The sequence below is a fragment of the Coregonus clupeaformis genome, chromosome 26, assembly GCF_020615455.1.
Source record: "Coregonus clupeaformis isolate EN_2021a chromosome 26, ASM2061545v1, whole genome shotgun sequence".
Taxonomy (NCBI): Eukaryota; Metazoa; Chordata; class Actinopteri; order Salmoniformes; family Salmonidae; genus Coregonus; species Coregonus clupeaformis.
Genome location: NC_059217.1, coordinates 49571654 through 49588524, shown reverse-complemented (window position 1 = coordinate 49588524; position 16871 = coordinate 49571654).

Here is a 16871-nt window from a genome sequence, read left to right as displayed (position 1 = left end):
AATGCTTCACTGTCCCAATAATTACAGAGGGCACTGTAATTAATTTCATAGGCCTTATAGTACTTTAGAGCTCTTTTTACTTGCACACAATATAGCTGGATCGCCCTGGCCTGCCACAAGGGGTCCACCGCCCTGCAGCGCCCCAACCCAACACACCCCCACTCAGCTTTAGGATCTCAGTGAAACATTCACTATTGGTTTCAGGTGTGCTAGGCCAAGGCCAGAGTGACAACCAACAGTTCAGCAGACCCCCAGGGCCAGGACTGAGCAGCCCAGCAGCTAGGGATTGCCTAAGTGGTATCTCGCCTGATGTGGGCATGTTTTCAATACAGACTCGTTTTGTCGTACAGTGTTCCATATAAGGTATCCAGACCTTATGAAAGATGCACAGTATACACTTAATCTTTTAATAGATCAAATCTAGTGATACATAACTTGACATTTCTGCCATCCATTGTGACATTGTGGGAGAATAATCAACCTTCCAATTAATGGCAATGCATTTCTTAGCCTCTATAAATGCTAGGTTACACAGTTTCTTCTGATAACAGTCTTCAGTATCAACAGTTCCAAGCAAACAAAATAGAGAGAAGGGAGAATCTGTAGACGTGCTGAGATAAAAGAACATACTCTTTGCCAGAATTCAGTCAGCCTTCACAAGAGCATAACATATTGAAATATGTCCCCTTTTGTGTTTTACACCTCCGGCAGACTAATTACATTTCTGAGTGCATGATTTTCAGTTTCACTGGCATATAGTAAGTTCTATGAATGGTCTTAAACTGCAGTAATTTATGTCTGAGATTATATGAACATGGCTGGGCATTCAAACATATCTGTATCTATTTATCATCATCAGTACTGTCTCCCAGGTCTTCCTCACATTTTTGTTTTACATGTTTTGTGTCATCGGGAAAAGCCTGTATCAACCCTAGATACAGTTTGGAAATCAACATTAGCGGTTTCAGACTGCCTTAAAATAGTTTCAATCTTTGAAGCTTCTGGCTTGTCAAGTGTTTGCTGCACAGAGAGAATAGCAAAAGCTCACCTCAGTGCCGTCAGACTGGACTTTCCTGGTTGCCTGACCCTGCTGAGACCCCTGTCACCATCTGATTCTGCTTAGATGAGGTATGACAAATAATTATCTTAGTGTACATTTATACATTATATTATCCAAGAATAGAATCAATTGTTCAATAATTGAAATGACCATTATTCCCAGATCCCAGACTGTAGAATACCCATCAACTCAAGATGGAATGTTGTATCCATTCACTGATTGTTATAATATACTGCAAAATTCACCTGAGCTCCGTAGACTGGTCTTCCCTGGCTGTCTGACCCTGCTGGGACACCTGTCACCATCTGATCCTGCTAAGACATGATGTGTATAGTGTTGTGTACTGACTGTGTACCATGACAGGGTAGCCTGTAGAGCTGTTTATACTGTGGCAAAAATAGCTGTTTTCTCTCTGTACTGGCAAAAACAAGCCAAGTTAATTTAGTTCTGTTGAAACTGGAAAAAGCAAAGGCTACAAAACATTTCCAAACACACAACATCTGTAAGATACTGGTACCTGACATTTAGCTAGTGGCTAGAGCTGAACTGGCTGTGGTACTGTAGCTACTAGCTAGCTAGCTGGCTAGCTAGTTCATTCACTTCAGACTGAACTTCAGTCGAGAGGGGATGAAGCATTAGCTAACGTTACATGTCAGTTACACTTCTAACTCAGCACTGGGAATAAATACTTTTTTCTGTTAAGTCAAATAGCAGTTACCTTGCCAGTTACATCAGTCAAATAAAGAGTAGCCAGTTTCTACTCTGCTTGCTTTTACAATGCAGAGAAAAAGCACAACACACACAGACAACAGCTGCCTCTGTTCGCACGCTCTGTGGTGTCCTCGCAGGTCCTAAATCCAGCCGGCTGAAACCACCAAACAGCCTACACGACCGTGCTGAGGTGTCCGCATGGTCCTAATGTGGGGGGGGGTAATGTCCCCCCCCCCGTCCCTAGTGAAAGTTGCGCCCCTGAACTTTACCAAGGGAATAGAGTTCTGCATCAAATGTCTACAAACTCATTCAGAGAGCAAATGTTTAACAACGCTTTACCCTAGAAAGGAAGCCGTATCAACAATTTTACACTGTGGAATCTACCCAGCAAATCAAACAAGACACTGTCATTCACTTGAAGGATTACTGTCGTGTTTCTGAAATGAAAGTTACGTGTTCCATATCCGTAATCAATTCAAATCCAGCCGTGCCACATGAAGAAAAATGTGGATGCCTTTTGTTTGTAGAGAACTGAATTTTCATTGCTTAAACACACATCTCCTGCATGTCGTGTCAATAAACCCGCCCTGCGCCGGATGCAGAGTTCCTCTATGCTTAGCTATTGAAGGTCAGTCCGCCTGGGCTAATCCTGGAAAGAGGAGAGGAGAGGAGAGGAGAGGAGAGGAGAGGAGAGGAGAGGAGAGGAGAGGAGAGGAGAGGAGAGGAGAGGAGAGGAGAGGAGAGGAGAGGAGAGGAGAGGAGAGGAGAGGAGAGGAGAGGAGAGGAGAGGAGAGGAGAGGAGAGGAGATATATCCTGTTTTCTCTCTGTACTGAAACTTGTCCTAGACTCACCGCAAGTCTTCCCAGGGCATCCCAATTCAGTCATCTGTTTGTCTGAGTGGTTTTTGTTATCAAACAACATTGTTTACTCTGATTGTGTATTCAAGGCTATATACAAGGTTAGACTAAAACTCATGCAAATCCAATAAAACATGTTAAAACAAAGATTTAACATGACAATATAACATTGTGAGTACTGTTTTTAATTCATATTTCATATTTAATGTGACATATTAATTATCAAATACAAATGTTTAATGTTTTGGTACCACCACTGTACACCAAGCTGACAAGGGAGACATGCTAAGTTATCTGCAGTAGTAGCAGTAGGATTTTCCAATGTTTTCAATGGAGGAAGGCCACTCATTATATACTATTTGGTTTCAGTGTAGAGGGAGCAAACTGCAGCATCAGTGGTATTCCACTTGATTTGGATCATTGTCAGGGCTTAGGAGCACCACTCTCAAAAAGGGAAAAACACACCATAGGATAAAATTACCAGAAATCATGAAGTAGCTTTTGGCTGCAGGGTGGGTATGACAAATGCATTCACAAACATTTGACCTATATTCCCAATGGAGGGATATCTTTCAGCAGACAATGATTATGTCTCCTTTAATTTGGTAAGCTGATCTACAGATGTAGGATCTTAATTTGATCACCCTGTTGCAGGAGAACTTGTAGTTTATTTGAGGTTTTAAAAAAGTTTCTGAAGTTTGTAATTTCCACTTAGAAATTTCAGACTTGATTTTCCATTACGAAAAATGTATCAACCCATACAAAAATGTCCATTAATTATAGGCCACATAATAATTAACATCTCCTGTTGCTGCAGGATTATTTTCCAGCTGTAGCAAACTGGCTCAAATTAAGGTCCTACATCTGTAAGTCTATCATGTAGATGTGACTGAGTGGAAATAAGAGCACCGTTCTTTTCTATACTACACCACGGCTGTGTGTTTGTGTGTGTGTGTGTTTGTGTCAGTGTCTGTATCTGTGTGTCTGTGTGTGCATGTGTGTGTGTGTGCATGTGCGTATGAATGTGTGTGTATGTGTTCTTGTTATACATGTGTTTCTGAGATTGACTAAATGGAATGCATGTCCTCTGAGTCACAATGATTTGATGATAAGTTCATCCTGACGCAGAGATGTTCTCACATTCACACTGTGTGCGCGTGTGTATGTGTGTGTCCTCTTCCATCTTACCTCGCTTACTACCTACAAGTGGAGTTAAGGTAAAATAAGTTCAGTTCTGGGGGATATGTAGTCTGATAAATCAAGTAATTTGCAATTACAATCTAAGGTGAAATGTAAATCCTCTTGTTGTTTAATGGCAAGAAATGACACCCCAACAGTACAAGTACTTTATGTAAGCCTAATGGGCCAATCAGTGTGTATGTGTGCACACATCTGTTGTACTGTATATGTGTTTAAATAAACCTTACACTGTGGTCCAATGGTCCTCTCAGAAGGCATGTTAGACAGCAATGGACAGAGGGCTATGGGAAGCATTTAAATTTTTGTAATTTAGCAGAAACTCTTATCCAGAGCGACTTACAGGAGCAATTGGTGGTCAAGTGCCTTGCTCAAATGCACATAAAAAAATTATGAACCTAGCTGGCTCAGGGATTCAAACCAGCAACCTTTCAGTTACTGGCCCAACGCTTTTAACCACTGGGCTACTTGCTGCCCGCAGTGTCTCTTTAGTCTCTGTGAGGCTGTTGAACCTTTGAGGATCATACAGTGTATTCCTTATGTGATACTGGCTCATGTCATATCAAAACCAGATGGGAGTGAATCAAACAGAGGGCCGTCTATAAATACAGTGTGAATCACAACGCTATATTTCTAACAGGGTCTGGAGCATATTTTTGTCATTTTGTCCTCTTAGTAAAAGAGCAGCAGCCAAATGACTTTGGTTAACACAAGAGACACCCATTACTATTAGACAATTATTTATCCTATTCTCTTCTGACAACATCAAGAATGTATATTGAGTGTATTCCTCTTTTGCTGTACCAAAAACATGAAACACAAACAAAAATGCCCCTAATCAAGCCCCCTCACACACACACCTGACCCGCTAACCCCACCGGTCCCCCGTGACTTCAGAAAACACCCTCCAAACTGGACAGCTGCCACGGTCTCCCAGTAACCCTCTAAAACAGCAGGAAACAGACGAGGGATTCCATCACAGGGCCAGCGAGAAAGGAAAGCATTGACTAGAAACAGGAAAGAGGAGAGAAAAAGAGGGCAGTGTTGTATTCTCATCCTTCACGCACACATATCTACCCTGTGTTTTAGAGACAACTTCATGGTGCCATCTTCTGCTCCTGTACAACCGGACCAGAAATACCCTTTTCACACTACTGAGCCAAGAGGAGCCAAGCAGAGCCAAGCTGTACTGATCCATACTGAAATATGGAATGTGGAATTAAGTTGTGGAAAGAAAATATCCAAGGCAGCACAAATTGGTTCTGGTTGGCACGATAGTGTGAAAAGCCCTTAGAAGCTTGACATGAATATGACTTACTACAACAAAACCAGCCATGACAAGCTATTTTTACTCTTTTTACTGCATGTCACTAGGGACAGCAAAGGACAGGTCATGGAATCACAGTCACGTGTGCGCACATTGGTCCCAGTCTCCTTGTAAACAAACTACAATACACACAGCAGAAATAGCATAGAGGAGTCATTGGTTATTGTCATTGCAGTAACATAATTCAGCTCAGTATACACCATACTCTGGTTCATAGTCTTTGTTCTGTACTCCAAACTATGTGTGAAATTCAGATTCTGAAACATATCACTCATCTCATCTAACTACATAGGTGAAGTGAAGTTCCCTGTACAATAGACAGGAGGATAAAGTCCTGTTTAGACTTGTCTCTGGAAAGCCTTGTACTCTGTGGCCTACTGTACAAGTGCCCTACTCTGCCTGAGCAGGATGGTACTCACTACTCATTCAGTCAACAAGGGAAACAGAGATAAAAACATAAACATAACATAATGTGTAGAGCATGAGTTTATGATCTGAAGGGATCATAAAGTATTCAGACAGTCATATATTTTTGGAAGTTGAGGCAAACGCAACAAACTCAGCAGAGGGTGTCCTATATTTGACCAGCAAGAACAGCCTACAGGGAAAATATTATATATCAAGTGGGAAAAAGAAGGATGGAAAGCGCCACAAGGATACAGTAGTAGAACATCAAAAACCTGAGTTGAAGGTGCTCTTTGTGGGGTTATTGGTCACCAAAAAACAAAGGATGACCAAAGCACTCTTCATGACATTGCCTTCAATAAAACAACATCTGGAACAATAGAAAAACTGAGATACGCAATGTCTGCATTCAGCATTGAGGCAGAACTGCTCGATCATTCTGACAATGCTGTGATGTAGGCTACACACAGTGCAGTGTTTTTCACATCTCCTCACCTGTTAATGGAAACTATGGTTCAAAAATAGCCATGGAAACCTGGCTGCATGTGACAACTAGTCAACCCCAATGTCAAAGGAGAGAGAGCAGCTTGATTCAATGAGTGGCCTACACACGCCGCTTCAGGATTCGGAGATTGAACTTGAATTTGCGGCATAACCAGGCCTCTCACTGCACTAGACTATATAAAGGCATTTTAATGCACTTCAGAAAGCCTGGAGAGCACTGTCATAAAAATGGCCTTGGCATACATGCCTAGGTTTAAATCATCGTAATAGAGCCTGATGTGACAGTCATAGCCCAAGGAAAATGAAACCATCCACGCTCATAATCCCATATCATTACTGGATTTGCAACAAAACTGAACTAATACACATTTTTTGAGGGAAAACGTGTATTTATATAATATAATCTTGTCTGAGACTGACATTATGGTCTTCCTTGCCAAATGATTCTCCATGTTAAATCTCCTGTTGGAAAAATGTGTCTATATGACTTGACATAGAATGTTATTGGCTACAGGTTTGGATAAAACACACATGCATGCATGTTGCTTTGGTTATCCACAGCATATTTTACAACACAACAGACTGTCTCATTCACGGAACATCAAGATGGTACAATACAACAGAATCTAACTTACTTCACATCTGGTGATACGGATGTGTTACAGACTACAGTTCAGAAATATGTTGTATTATTTACTTTTGCATAGTGGTCTCCCGTGGGAATCAAACCGACAACCCGAGCATTGCAAGCGCCATGCTCCACCAACTGAGCCACACAGGAGGTCATACTAGGGAACCATCACTTGAACAACCGTTGAAGTCTGAATTATAAAGGTGACAGATTTAAATTACCCGATATTAGGAGTTGACCCGTTTAATCACTTACCTTTCACCGTTTCAATCATTAAGATGATAAAGCAAATCCATTTTTAAAATGTCAAACTTTGACAATATGGATAATGTAGCTAGTTTTAGCATGTTGTTAATGTTAGCAGCAAGCTAGCTTACTTTTAGCATATTATTAGCTATATTATAGTTAATCTAGCTAACTAAAATCTCATTGCAGCATAAACCATAAATACATTAAACAAAATACTGTTTCTTATGTATAAGGACTGATCTTTTAAACAGGATTTGTGAATAGTATGCAAATTCTTCTGAATCAAGTCGTTCCATCGCCTTGCCAACACACCAGCACAGTAACCTGGTCCTATTTCTGACAGGTCTATAGATTACATCTTAGTCAATGGCTGTGTGACAATGACCATCCTGTTCTCTGAGTGTACAAGCCAGAAAAACACAGCACTTCACCTCATACCCATATGAGGAATCAAAAAAAAAAAAAAGTATGTTGCTAAACATACTGTGATGTCCAGACATGCCTAAGATAGCTTCCAGCAGTTATTCATTGTTGAGCTGTAAGACAGTGAAGTATGCAGCTCCATAAATAGTAACAGAGGAAAAGGAGTGTGAGGTTTGTAGCTACAGGCCCTGGGTTGTCAATGAGTAGGCGCTACAGTCACCATTAACTGCGACCGAGCTGACCACAATCATTCACAATTTGTTTTCTGTATCAACAATATATATATACTGTCTTCAGAGCCACAGTACCAAGCTTCTGTGGCAGATACACTCGGAGAGGACATAAGGAAGTGAGACTATAAGGGGGCTTCCCGTTTTTACAACGGTAGCCTAAATAACAAGTGTCCCGAGACAGAACCATGTGATGCTTGTGGAATTGACCGTCCTGTACTTTCAACAAACTATCAGCAATACACATTCTACACACTACTCAAGTATATATTGACATATACAGATACTGTAGTATAAGTTTATTGGTGTTACAGACTGAAATAAGTATTTCCTTATTTGAGGTGATAAAATGTCGGTAGAGTTTGTTGAGTTCCTACAACTGCCATGTACAGTGCCTTCATATTCATACCCCTTGACTTATTCCACATTTTGTTGAGTGAAAACCTTAATTAAAAATGGTTTAAATAGATTTTCTTTCACCCATCTACACACAATACCCAATAATGACAAAGTGACAAAAAAGTGTAATAGTTTTTTTGCAAATGTATTGAAAGTGAAATACAGAAATATCTCATTTATATACAGTATTTACACCCCAAGTCGTGGTCAAAAGTTTTGAGAATGGCAGTTAGTTATCACTTTTGCCTTATGGCAAGGTGCTCCATCATGCTGGAAAAGGCATTGGTCGTCACCAAACTGTTCTTGGATGGTTGGGAGAAGTTGCTCTCGGAGGATGTGTTGGTACCATTCTTTATTCATGGCTGTGTTCTTTTTTTTAGTTTATATATATTTTTTTTTTTTTTTTTCTTTTTTTTTGTTGTTGGTGCGAATGGATCAGCTTAATATTGCAGATAGATTGTATCTTCTATCAATGTAATTGTCTGCATCACTTCCAATCCCCCATGTTTATTTTTATTTTTATTTTATATATATATATATATACTCCCCTTTATTACTTTTCAACCCCACCATCCTTTCCCTACTTGGAGTAAATTATTGAACAACATAGCCCAGGCCTCTACTTCCGGTCTATACTTACTATCTACACCTTATGGACAGAGTTAATTTTACAATAATTCTATTATATATATATACAGGTAAAAGTCAGTAAATTAGAATATTTTGAAAAACTTGATTTATTTCAGTAATTGCATTCAAAAGGTGTAACTTGTACATTATATTTATTCATTGCACACAGACTGATGCATTCAAATGTTTATTTCATTTAATTTGGATGATTTGAAGTGGCAACAAATGAAAATCCAAAATTCCGTGTGTCACAAAATTAGAATATTGTGTAAGGGTTACATTTTGAAGACACCTGGTGCCACAAACTAATCAGCTGATTAACTCAAAACACCTGCAAAGGGCTTTAAATGGTCTCTCAGTCCAGTTCTGAAGCCTACACAAACATGGGGAAGACTTCAGATTTGACAGCTGTCCAAAAAGGCGACCATCGACACATTGCACAAGGAGGGAAAGACACAAAAGGTTATTGCAGAAGAGGCTGGCTGTTCTCAGAGCTCTGTGTCCAAACACATTAATAGAGAGGCAAAGGGAAGGAAAAACTGTGGTCAGAAAAAGTGTACAAGCGATAGGGATCACCGCGCCCTAGTCAAGATTGTGAAAAAAACCCATTCAAAAATGTGGGGGAGATTCACAAGGAGTGGACAGCTGCTGGAGTCAGGGGCTTCAAGATCCACCACCAAGAGACGCTTGAAAGACATGGGTTTCAACTGCCGCATACCTCGTGTCAAGCCACTGTTGACCAAGAAACAGCGCGAAGCGTCTCACCTGGGCTAAGGAAAAAAAGAGCTGGACTGCTGCTGAGTGGTCTAAAGTCATGTTTTCTGACGAAAGCAAATTTTGCATTTCCTTTGGAAATCGAGGTCCCAGAGTCTGGAGGAAGACAGGAGAGGCACAGGATCCACGTTGCCTGAAGTCTAGTGTAAAGTTTCCACCATCAGTGATGGTTTGGGGTGCCATGTCATCTGCTGGTGTCGGTCCACTCTGTTTCCTGAGATCCAGGGTCAACGCAGCCGTCTACCAGCAAGTTTTAGAGCACTTCATGCTTCCTGCTGCTGACCTGCTCTATGGAGATGGAGATTTCAGGTTCCAACAGGACTTGGCGCCTGCACACAGCGCAAAATCTACCCGTGCCTGGTTTACGGACCATGGTATTTCTGTTCGAAATTGGCCAGCCAACTCCCTGACCTTAGCCCCATAGAAAATCTGTGGGGTATTGTGAAAAAGGAAGATGCAGAATGCCAGACCCAACAACGCAGAAGAGTTGAAGGCCACTATCAGAGCAACCTGGGCTCTCATAACACCTGAGCAGTGCCAGAAACTCATCGACTCCATGCCACGCTGCATTAATGCAGTAATTGAGGCAAAAGGAGCTCCAACCAAGTATTGAGTATTGTACATGCTCATATTTTTTCATTTTCATACTTTTCAGTTGGCCAACATTTCTAAAAAATCCCTTTTTGTATTAGCCTTAAGTAATATTCTAATTTTGTGACACACGGAATTTTGGATTTTCATTTGTTGCCACTTCAAATCATCAAAATTAAATGAAATAAACATTTGAATGCATCAGTCTGTGTGCAATGAATAAATATAATGTACAAGTTACACCTTTTGAATGCAATTACTGAAATAAATCAAGTTTTTCAAAATATTCTAATTTACTGACTTTTACCTGTATATAATTTTTATATTTTTATTTTTTTTGCTCCTGAACTTCTTCTACTCTCAACCTCTCCGATCATTTTCATGATGTCCAACCGGTTTGCTTCTATATTCTACTTCTACATGGCTGTGTTCTTAGGCAAAATTGTGAGTGAGCCCACTCCCTTGGCTGAGAAGCAACCCCACACATGAATGGTCTCAGGATGCTTTACTGTCGGCATGACACAGGACTGATGGTAGCGCTCACCTTGTCTTCTCAACAAGGTGTTTTCCCGGATGGCCCAAACAATCGGAAAGGGGATTCATCAGAGAAAATTACTCTACCCCAGTTCTCAGCAGTCCAATCCCTGTACCTTTTGCAGAATATCAGTCTGTCCCTTATGTTTTCCTGGAGAGAAGTGGCTTCTTTGCGGCCCTTCTTGACACCAGGCCATCCTCCAAAAGTATTTGCCTCACTGTGCGTGCAGATGCACTCCACCTGCCTGCTGCCCTTCCTGAGCAAGCTCTGCACTGGTGGTGCCCCGATCCCGCAGCTGAATCAACTTTAGGCGACGGTCCTGTCGCTTGCTGGACTTCTTCACAACAATTTAACCTCTCTCCTTGAAGTTCTTGATGATCCGATAAATGGTTGATTTAGGTGCAATCTTACTAGCAGCAATATCCTTGCCTGTGAAGCCCTTTTTGTGCAAAGCAATGATGACAGCACTTGTTTCCTTGCAGGTAACCATGGTTGACAGAGGAAGAACAATGATTTCAAGCACCACCCTCCTTTTAAAGCTTCCAGTCTGTTATTCTGACTCAATCAGCATGACAGAGTGATCTCCAGCCTTGTGCTCGTCAACACTCTCACCTGTGTTAACGAGACAATCACTGACATGATAGCAGCTGGTCCTTTTGTGGCAGGGCTGAAATGCAGTGGAAATGTTTTTGGGGGATTAAGTTCATTTTCATGGCAAAGAGGGACTTTGGACAGATACTCCCGCCACCCGCCCACCCCGCCTTCCCGAGAACCCTGCTTACCTCCCGCGGAACGCTCCTCTGGAGAGTCGGGAACCTGTCGGACATTTCTGCCTCAAAGTACCCTCATCTTCGAGCTGCAGCCCTCCTCCTTCCCCTCGGATTGCTCGAAGATAGCGTACCTCATCACGCTGATGACCGGGAGAATTCTTGCCTGGGCTACGGCAGTGGGGAACAACAGTCTGCCGTGTTTTCCATTCAGGTGGAGTTTGTGGCTGAAGTGAAGAAGATTTTAGATTCTCCATTGTCCGGGAGAGAGGCTTCCCGGAAGTTACTCCAGCTTCGGCAAGACTCCCGCAGTGTGGCAGACTATGCGGTGAATTTCTGCATGTTGGCTGCCGAGAGTGCCTGGAACCCGGAATCCCTGTTTGACACGTTCCTGCATGGAATATCAGAGGAAGTTAAGGACGAGCTCGCAGCCCGGGAACTGCCGACGGATCTCGACTCACTCATCGCCTTGATCATCCGGATCGATGGGCGGCTACGGGAACGCAGGAAGGAGAGGAGGTCCGATTCCCGTTCCACGCGCCCACCCAAGGATTCCACCTCGCCTCCAAGGCATCCTGGAAGTCCCCAACATTTATGTCTTCGAGAGAATCCGAGGCTACCCGAGTTCCCCCGTGAGTCTCTGAAGTCTGATAATTCGCCTCTTCCCGAGCCTATGCAACTGGGCAGAGCTAGGTTATCTCCAGCCGAACGTTTACGCAGGCTTAACACGAAGAGTTGTCTGTATTGCGGGACTACTGGTCATTTTGTGTCTCTCCGGGTACTCATCGACTCTGGGGCCGATGAGAGTTTTTTGGACACTACCCTGGCGTCAAAGCTGGGCATCCCCACTCAGCCCCTCTCCATTCCCATGGGAAAATTATGTTAAACACTATTGTTCCATGCAACTTATTCTGTGACTTGTTAAGCAAATGTTTACTTCTGAACTTATTTAGGCTTGCCATAACAAAGGGGTTCAATACTTATTGAATCAAGAAATTTCAGCCTATCATTTTTTATTAATTTGTACAAAAAAACAACAAATCAAAATAATAATTTGACATTATGGGGTATTGTGTGTAGGCCTGTGACACAAAATCTCAATTTAATCTATTTTAAATTCAGGCTGTAACACAACAAATTGTGGAAAAAGTCAAGGTGTGTGAATACTTTCTGAAGGCACTTTATGATCCCTCTGAATTAAGTTGTCACATGGCTTCACAGCACACAGATTGTATGTGAGATAATAATAATGCAGGCATTATAAAGGACTATATATTTCCCTGGGAGATAGGAGATGTGTGTCAAATACAAATGACACATTGTTAAAGAGCCGTTGGGGTGCATAGTTTTCCGCAGACTGTCTTGAACTAGCGTCCTTGTATTTCACTGCCATTGTGCATCAAGTTATTTACGCTTCTCAGAGTTTACATGCCTCGGCCACAATCTCTGTCCAAATTTGTAAATGTCTCAAACGTCTTAGTTTTTCCATTGGTAGCATTCCTCATGTCTGGACAATAATAATAAGTTCGGACCAAATCCATAGCTCCATCTCCCAAGACTATCTTCAATTTTAGTATTTAATACACCTCTCAGGACACTCTTGTTTATCACATTTGTTTACTCTATATAGGAGTGTGCTCTCTCAGGTCACAATCCAGTCTCCACTGCACAAGTGAGTGTGACCATTACTGTAGGCGGCACCACCCAGCATCTAGTAAAATGGTCAGTATCACTTTATTTTATGGCACATAAATGACCAAGTATTTACTTAAAAAGAACATGATAAAATGGTAACACAGCAATAACATATTATTATTCTGTTATTCTTCCAAAGTAACTCAAGTGATCGCCATTACATTTCCACCTCTTCATCAAATGGATGGATCCCAGTAAAGTATGAATACTTAGCATGTCTTTTAGATTTGGTTAGAGGGGCTGAAGAGTGTATAGCACTAAACATCTGAACATCTAAAACTCTCCAACAGACAGACTCACTCAAACACACTTCAGAAGTCTTAAGCCAAACAAGAGAGTTAAGATCAACTGGCCGCTAAAGTTGACAGCCTCTCTCTGTGTGTGTGTGTGTGTGTGTGTGTGTGTGTGTGTGTGTGTGTGTGTGTGTGTGTGTGTGTGTGTGTGTGTGCGTGTGTGTTTCAAGTGTATGTGTGTTTGTCTGTGACTGTGTGTATAATGTGTGTGTGTGTGTATGTTCGTGAGTGTGCACTTGAACCGTTAAGCTTGCATCCAGAAATGACCATATGAAGACTACCAGTAAAACCAACCGCAGCAGCAGTCTTCAATGCGTAAATGTTGAGGGAGTGAATGTCTGTTTACAAGACAGAGCAATAATCATTTGCATGAAAACACAAGCGAGGAGCAGACTGCTCGTAAATCTCAGCCCAAGACATGCCATGTCTCTAATGCTCTCCACAGACATGTGGTTGCTCTGTGCTGTGCTGTGCTGTGCTGTGCTGTGTGTGTGTGTGTGTGTGTGTGTGTGTGTGTGTGTGTGTGTGTGTGTGTGTGTGTGTGTGTGTGTGTGTGTGTGTGCGTGTGTGTGCGCGCGTATGTGTGTGTGTGATGCCATTGGGGCAGATGTAGAAGCGTTATAAATTATGACATCTTCCCAGGAAGTGTATCATTAAAATTATGTAAAAACACAATTATTAATTATTTTAATGACACTTTGAGATGAGAAAGATATACATGAATATATACTGTAGTGAACCCAGGCTGAGAAACTGAAACTGTCAGGGCATCAAGAGGTGTCATGGCCTTTCTCTCCACTGATTCAGCTGGTGTCAGACACCGATGTTACAATTACAATCAATAACACATTCACAAGAGTGAAGTTCCAATTCCACTGTGCTTTCCAGGGAGCAATGATTCCTGGTCTGACTGCAGTTGTAAACAAGTGGTAACGGACCCCCGTCATTGAGACTTTCCTCAATTGTCTACAGCTCCTTTTTTCCTACCAATGGTTAATACCATAATTTATCTTCTAAAGTATGTGATGTGGCTTTTCACCCAGAAGCTCAGAGAACAGAAACAGCCAAGCCACGGTCGAAACCAGAAATCTACTGTAGGCAAAGAAAACACTGCATATACTTTCCCCACTCTAGCAGAGTGCTTACACCGCCCAACCCTACACCGCCCACCCCACAAGGCCCCGGACGTCTGCTAGTGATTATGTGTGATGATCCTCTGTGCTTAACTTGCCAGCTAGTTTTTCAGGTTAAGGGGGAACCCAGAGTTTTTCAGGACTGGCTTTGGTTCAAGATGAATTACTCCGCAGATTATTCAAACTGTCACTAATTATGGAGTCCTGGGAGTAGCAGCACCGATAGCAATATTTCTGATCTCCGTCAGTAGGAGCGCTAACATGGGGAGCCAGAGAGAGAAGAGCACAGGGCGTCCTGCCCATCCGTTTATTATGGATAGGTTTTATGATTGAAATGGTGGAGAGCAGGGATGGGTCTCTTCACACAGTTTTTCCTACAATGCTGTGTTGCTTTATGGAATGTCTGGTAGAAAGCACATTTCGCCCTCTGATGAGGAAAACATATTTATGAACATGTTTTGATAGGCCCTTTATATTATGTAAATTATATAGGCCCTACCAGGTGGGCAATATCATGCTACAGGGGCTGGTGTGGGTGCAGGTTTTTGTTTTAGCCTAGCAGCAGCACACTATGTTCTACTAATCAAAGCCTTGGTTTAAAACTACATTACTGTTTTTTTGTTGCTTGGCATTAATAAAAGTCTCCCAATGGCCCTTGCAAGGTAAGGTAACCCAGCTCTAGACCCTGGTCTCAATAAATGGAGTTACACAGGGCCATACAGAGACCTTTCAGGGGGCACAGACCTTTCAGATAATTCACATCCCGAAATTCTCTGTAGCGAATTTTTTTTCCAATGTTTTAGCATGGTTCTATATATTTCTGCTACAACGCATTCATCACAAATTGTAAGAAAGCTAGTTAGAGTGCATTGGCATCGGAAGACATGATTGACATCGGAATAGAGGGAGGGCTATCAGCTTTGATTGATGTAAATCTACTAGTTAGCTAGCTCAAAAAAAATCTTATGGTGATTTATCTTATATGCTGATATATGGCTGGCTAGTGGCTTTTGTGGATAGTTTAATATGTATATATATATGGTGGTTAGCTAGAGTCTAGACTACCTGTGTTGCTGCTGCCCTGACATGTGCAACTCCTGACTGAAGAAGGGATGGAGGTGAGTCGGAGGGTTGCTGATGCAGCTGCTCCTCTCTATGTTTTAGCTTACTGCCTCTCTCTTCTGTGCATATCAGCCAACCAGACCGAATATTGATGATGATGTAAATCAAGTGCTATCAGGTGTTAATCAAATGTTTTTTTTGCTGTGGCAGTACTGTTGATATTTAAACTAGGTAGCGCCGTACAGGGCAGACCAACAGGCGCAACCAACCAACTGACGGGGTGAGGGTGGGGGGGTGATGAACTTGAAGACGTCACAATGACTTGTTGATATTCATCATGTGTTACCTGAATGTGTGTAAACCTTTTTCTTGCCTTTATGAAGTGTTGCTAATAGGCAAGTGGTAGCCTATGTAAAGGACCCATGGAACATACAGTAGGCTACCACTTGCCTATTAGCAAAACTTCATAAAGGCAAGAAAAAGGTTTACACACATTAAATAAACAATATCAACAAAAGTGCTTGAATCATGATTTAAACATACATAGCTCAGGGGTACAAACATGTCCTCACCCTGGAAATTGGTAACCTTTGCACTCATACTCGCAAAACAGGATAAACCTTGCGCTCCAGAATGCACCACTGTTTGACTGTCAACCTCCAACCAGGAAGCAGACAGAAAACTCTCTTCAATAACGAGGCAAATCGAGGTAAATACTTTATATTTTAGGCTAAATGATTGGCTACAACATTGCCAACATGCAATACTCATCTTCAAACAGCAGACAGATTGGCATGCTGCTGGGTTACAGCCAGGTCTTATTAAATCCTGGGTTTTCTATTGAGAACTCTACTTAAGATTTCATTCAGTTTAGTTTATGTACTTTTGTTTAATGACAACATCAAGTCTGTTATTTTTGTTGTAGGCCTATATGTGTGCGTTTAACCAGGCAGCCCAATTCTGATATTTTTTCCACTAATTGGTATTTTGACCAATCACATCAGATCTTTTCACATCAGCGGTTGTTCATAGCTGATCTGATAGGTCAAAAGACCAATTAGTGAAAAAATATCAGAAGTGCCTACACTAGTAGGCCTATATGTTTATTACAAACAAACTATACTGAACAAAAATATAAATGCAATATGCAATAATTTCAACGATTTTACAGAGTTACAGTTCATATTATGAAATCAGTCAATTGAAATAAATTAATTAGGCCCTAATCTATGCATTTCACATGACTGGGAATACAGATATGCATCTGTTGGTCACAGATACCTTTAAAAAAAGGTAGGGGCATGGATCAGAAAACCAGTCAGTATCTGGTGTGACCACCATTTGCCTCATGCAGCGCAACACATCTCCTTTGCATAGAGTTTATTAGGCTGTTGACT